Genomic DNA, 6,555 nt, shown 5'->3' on the forward strand with positions numbered 1-6,555 from the left:
CCCTCCCCCTTTTCATCCCGTCGTCGCGCACTGTACCGTGCCCACGCGTCGTCCTGCCCGTGGTCGTCGTCCCGCACACGCCCGATGGCCGTGCTCGCCACCTACGCTCAGCTCGCCGTGGTCGTGCCCGCCCGATGTCGCGCTTCCTGCACACGCGCTTGCTGCTGTGGTCTGTTGCTGCTTCATCGCCGCCCTGCGCGCCCTCCTGCTTCCCGCGCCCCACTTCCGCCCACCTCTCCTTCGATGCCGCCCGTCGGCGCCGCGCCACCGCCGGCGTCCGCCTTCCCCAGTCACTGCGTCGTGCGGCTCCGACCCGTGGCCGTGGTCGTCGCCCTCCCGGTGGCCTCGGGCGCACACGTGGGCGCCCGTGCCCGTTCGCCCCGTTAACTGCCCCGGTCGGCCTGGGCTACCGACCAGTGGGGCCTGCCCGTGTAAATAAATAAAAAATGATAAAAACATGTTAATTAATAAATTAATTAGTTAATTAATTAACTAAAAGGTAATTAACTTAATTAAAATGGTTTAATTAAACTAATTACTTAGTTAGCCTACCTAATCCATAATTAGCTGAATGAGTGCATGAGAGGGGGTCCCACCCGTGTTGACCAGTCAAACATTGACTGGTTAACTGGGTCCCCCTGGCCCACATGTCATCCTTTGTGTACACTTCTGTGTACATAGAGCTGGGTACACGTAGCAATTTGTTATTTATTTTCGAATTAGATTAAATTCCAAAATAATGTTTAAATCTTTGAAAAATCATAATAAATAAACCGTAGCTCGGATCAAAAAGCTTTATACATGAATGTTACTCAGAACGACGAGACGAATCCGAATAGCCAGTCCGTTCGTCCGCCACACGTCCCTAGCATAGCAAACGTTAAACTTTTCCCCTCCAGTTCATGTCACACCCTAGCTAGTTCCTGCATTAGAGTGTTGCATCATGTCTATTTTTTTCAACAGAAACTTGAAATGGGGATGACAGAACCCCCAGACCCCTTTGAAACCAACTAGGGCTTACTAAAAATAATTTCAATGAACCTGAAATGCCCTTCTAAAATGTCCACCATTTTTGTCTTGGTTCAGAACCTCTGCCAAAAGTGGTTCCCATTTTTCTACGTCATCCTAAGGTCTCTGAATTAAATCATAAGTATTTGAGTTTGGGCTTTTAAATTATATAAAATATTTCAAATGCTCAGATAATCCCAAACTAAAATGTTCCATGCTGGATATATTCCAGGTAGTGGCCATGAGTAGTTTGGTGATTTTTGGAGTTTCCTAGGTATTTTTAGAAAGTCCACAAAGTTACAGAAGAAATAAAAAAATAGAAATAAAAAGAGAGAGAGGGAAACTGACCTGGCAGCCCACCACTAGGCCCACCTAGCCGGCCCAGCCCAGCAACCGCTCCAGCGAGCTGCTGACTTGGCCAGGCAGGCAGGCAGGTGCTCGACGCCGGCTCCAGCGCGCGCCACGCAGCTGCTCGCCGCCCTGCTTCCTCCCCTCGCCGCTCTGCTAGCCTGGACGACTTCCACGTCGTGCCCCGAATCCCCTGGACACCTCACTCGCTCTCCTGCCTCTCTCCCTCGCTCTCCCGCACCATGGCCGACGCTGCTCTCTTTTACTGCATTAAGACAACGCGATTCAAACTGCTGTGTGCTACGATAGTTGAACCCATTTCCTCTGCATGACCTGTCATTGCCACAGTAACTAGATGAAACCCACTAGCATGTGTAGGAGTTGATTGAGCCATATGTATGTGTTGTTCCTACCTTGCTATGCCTGCTATGCTTAGAGTCGTGTCAGGTCTGGTTCATCTAGGTGATGGGCTAGAGTGAAATGATCATGCCGGTAATGAGAGTGATGTGTTGAACACGATTTGGTAAAGGTATCGATGAGAGGCCATGTAGGAGTACATGGTGGGTTGTTTCATTGAAGCCGTCTTTAAGCACTGAGATCTGTATGTGTGATTTAAGATTCAGCTACTACCATGCATTGGGCCCGAAACAAATGGAGCCTCTCGGCTTCTTATTCACCCTAGTCCTCTGTCCAGGAGGTGCAAGTAGTTTCTCATGTTTGTAGCTTACTGGAGGCCGTGGACAGCGCTGACCCGCTGGCTGGGCTGTGATGCGGTAGGTACGTGGCATGGTGTACCGGATGCCCGTTCGGTATCTTGGGAACCCTGCACACATCGTTCGGGGACGTATGTGGAAACCTCGGCCGGACTCCCTGCGGATGGAACCTGAATAGGCGATAAACCTGGACTAGAGACTTAGGTGTTTAGGTAGGTCGTGGCCGACACCCACGTTGGGCTTCCGCTTGAAGGTTGTCGAGTACATGTCATGTAAACGGCAGTAAGTGGTGAGAGCGTGTATGAAGAAGTACACCCCTGCAGGGTTAACATCATCTATTCGAATAGCTGCGTCCGCGGTAAAGGACTACTTGGTTACCTATACAGTTCGTAGACAAGTAAATGGATACTACTAAAAGCCTCAAGATAAGCGTGAGTGCCAAGGATGGCTCTTCCGTAGGATGACGGAGGTGGATCCTCGGTAGTGTATTGAAGTGGTGTGTAGTGGACTCGAGTGCACAAAACCATTTCAAGTTGGAGTCTCGTAGGATAGCTTAGCCAAGAGTCAAAGTTGGCTTGCTGCAATAACCCCACCAACCCTTTATGATAATGTGCATGTATGTAGGATCTGATGTAAGTCTTGCTGAGTACCTTTATACTCATGTTGCTTTAATTTACATTTTACAGAAGAGTTGCAACCCCTTCTGATGGGTTCTTCGTAGATGTCGATATCGATGAGTAGGCTGAAGCCCAGGTGGTGATCCTGAGCTCATGAAGGACCATGTAGTATAGTCAGGCTTACCCAAGCCTCTTTTATTTTACTAGTTGTCTGTACTCAGACATGTTATTTCCGTTGTTGGCTTGTATGCTTGTATGACTTGAATGCTGGGTCTTGTGACCCGTACTTGTGTGTATGATATGTATGGCTCTCTGAGCCTTTAAATAAAGTACTGGTGTTGTAGAGTCATGTTGTGATGCCTTGTTGTATTTGCACATATCGAGCATATTGTGTGTATGATTGAAATGCTTGGTATGTGTGGGATCTGACTATCTAGTTATTTATCCTTAGTAGCCTCTCTTACCGGGAAATGTCTCCTAGTGCTTCCACTGAGCCATGGTAGCTTGCTACTGCTCCGGAACACTTAGGCTAGCCGGCATGTGTCCTTCTTCGTTCCTGTGTCTGTCCTTCGGGGAAATGTCACGCGATGAATACCGGAGTCCTGTTAGCCCGCTACAGCCCGGTTTACCGGAGTCCTACTAGCCCAGTGCTACAGCCCGGATTCACTCGCTGATGACCGACACGTTCGATGCTGGGTCATGGATGCCTGTCCCTGTAAGTCTGTGCCACTTTGGGTTTACGACTAGCCATGTCAGCCCGGGCTCTTTATCATATGGATGTTAGCGACACTATCATATACGTGTGCCAAAAGGTGCAAACGGTCCCGGGCAAAGGTAAGGCGACACCCGTGGGAATACCGTGAGTGAGGCCGCAAAGTGATATGAGGTGTTACATGCTAGATCGATGTGGCATTGAGTCGGGGTCCTGATAGTGTTGGCATCAGAGCCGGACTGCTTGTAGGTTCTCCAAGCCAAACTGGTCGATGTTGAGTCTAGAAATGCTTTAGTTATATGTAGGGGAATTGATTGTGGGATGGAACGTAAGGCTCTTTTTACTCCTTTACCTCATGGCATTCTGATCTGAGTCAGTCTATTCTTCCATCGGGGATTAAGGATTAGGATCTCTTCTCTCTATCAGGTTCACGTGTTACTAATCGGTAGTACCTTATAGGTTTGATGGATACAAGCCTAGTTCAGTTCTACTACCCCATTATGTTGCTAAGATGGACCCAGAACCTTGATATGATGTTGTTGAGTGTATATGCAATCCTTTGCAAAGTGTCTCAAAATCTTTTTTGAGCATTTACAGCCGTTATGCTGTCCAATTTCCGCTAGAAATTCTAATGCCTTTGCTTTATATCGTCTTTCAGATGGCCTCCCGCACCCAGAACCAAGTTGTTCGTCTGACTCGGTGTATCGATGTACCCGGCCATACTGCTATGTTGGTCCGTGTAATGACCGAGGTGGGATACCGTTGGTATCCCGAGTACACCGTTGAGGAGCAGTATAGAGATTTCAATCAAAGCCAATACCTCTGCACTGTCAGGATATTCCCTTCCTATCCTGGATCCACTGAACCCCTCCATTGCTCTTATGGACTTGGGGTTACCATCGAGATGTCTGTGCAAGATGCCGCTTACTCGATGATGACTATTATACGGGCCATGACTCCTTTGCTTCGGAACACTGACTTTCGTTATATGCCAATGTCACTCCCCAGGGGCAGAAGGTTACTTCACGGCCATCTACACCGACTCCTTTCATGAGGATTCGCTACTCCACACTACTGCACAGATGCTTGAGGACAAGGACCGTGAAAATCATGCCTTGCGACTGGAGCTGTTCAACTCCCGTTCTGATCACTGGGCCACTTTGACCCGGTTTGCACCTGCTGTGCAGGCAGGGTATATGGATATGCGGGATCTCTACTCCGTGCGGTCTACTCTGCCAGACCGTACGGATTGGCGTGATGTAGGGGGCATCACTCCTCCCTGTGGACCTCCTCTGCCGCCGTTTGATGGACCCAGGCCACATCCGAGTCCTTATGGACCGCAGGCTCCACAGGATCGACTGTTTCTAGATGATCATGTTCAGCTTCCAGGACATGGTGGAAATCTCTATGAAGATTACTATGGAAATGTCTGAGCTGATGGTAGCACCACTAGTAGGGTAACAGCTATATCATCCACCGTCCTGCGTGACTCGTGGGATATAACTTAGTATGTACCATTTTCTGGAGGTGTAGAAAAATAATGTATAGGAGCTTGGGATGCCTCCGATGAGATGTAATCTTCCTTTCACCGCAGTTTTACTCCGTTTGGTCTTGTACTAAACCTTGTATGGTGTGTATGACGATGGAATAAATGTGGCAGTTTCTGTATTTACCATGTCATACGGATGATCATCTTGCATTCCGAGTTATTCCTTACATTCTGCATTTCTACGTCAGAATCTCATCATTCTGCACTACACCGATTGTCTTGTTTTCCTAGGATGGTTAACACACACAACAACCCTGCTTCCCAGGAGCAGGCTGAAAGCAATGGAGTCAGGGATGCAAACCTGCCTCACCCTCCTTCTCTGGCCGAGGTTATGCCGGAGGCTGAGAGAAACAAGCGGGAGACCAACCGTTTGTTGGAGCGCATCGAACAGAACACAGCACAGCATCATAGGAATAACTTGGTGTCGCTCAATGACTTCATCAAGTTACATCCACCCACCTTCCACCACTCCGTCGAGCCTCTCGACGCTGATGACTGGCTTCGCAGTATTACTCACAAGCTACGCTCTGCACTCGTAGCTGAGGCTGATAAGGTCACTTTTGCTGCCTACCATCTTGAAGGCCCCGCCAGTCTATGGTGGGAAAATTATGAAGCCATGCATCCAGCGGGCTAGGTCACTAGCTACTTGGGCAGAATTTAGTGAGGCTTTCCATGAACATCACATTCCGGATGGTCTTATGGACCGTAAATGTGAGGAGTTCTACAGTTTCACTCAAGGTAGACTCTCTGTGGATGCATACAGCAGGGAGTTCGGTAACCTAGCACATTATGCAACTGAGGAAGTTTCCACCGATGCCAGGAAGCAGGCAAGGTTCCGCAAGGGACTTAGCCCCGAGCTTCGCCGTGACCTCCGTCTGCATGAGTGCACATCCTTTCAGAAGATTGTAAACAAGGCCATTAGTGCTGAGTCAGGTCAGACTGATTACGAAGCAACACGCAAGCATGGCCGTGACATGGGTTCCTCGTCCGGTGCTGGTCCACAGAAGCGCCGGGTGTGGGTGCCTAACACTGCCCTGCCACCCAGGTTCACACCGAGGCCGTCCTACCATGCGCCTCGTCCAGCTCAGCAGTATGCAGCAGCTAAGCCCTATGGTGGGCCAACCAACAATGCTCCTCCACGCACCAGCTCTGTGACATGCTTCAAGTGTGGGGAATCGGGCCACTACATGAGCGAGTGTCCCCAGACCAACCCCAACTAGTCTGGAAAAGCTGTTGGCCGTGGCAAGCCGATAGGGAAAGTGTTATACGCCAAGCCGGCCACCGCTGCACGTGGCCATGTTAACTGTATCTCTGCTGAAGAGGCTCAGGAGGATCCCAACGTCGTTCTCGGTACGCTCCTTGTTAACTGCCATCCGGCATCTGTTTTTTTTCGATACTGGAGCATCTCATTCTTTTATATCCGAGAGCTATGCTCGTCTGCATAATACCACATTCTGTGATATGCCCACCTCCATGGTAATTCAAACCCTGGGATCCAAATGGCAAACTTCTAGAGTAAGGCATGGGAATGAAATTCAAGTCGACAGACTTGTCTTTCTCGCGTCATTGATAGCTCTCAAATCTTCGGATATTAATATCATCTTGGGT

This window comes from Triticum dicoccoides, chromosome 5B, assembly GCF_002162155.2.
Source record: "Triticum dicoccoides isolate Atlit2015 ecotype Zavitan chromosome 5B, WEW_v2.0, whole genome shotgun sequence".
Classification (NCBI taxonomy): Eukaryota; Viridiplantae; Streptophyta; class Magnoliopsida; order Poales; family Poaceae; genus Triticum; species Triticum dicoccoides.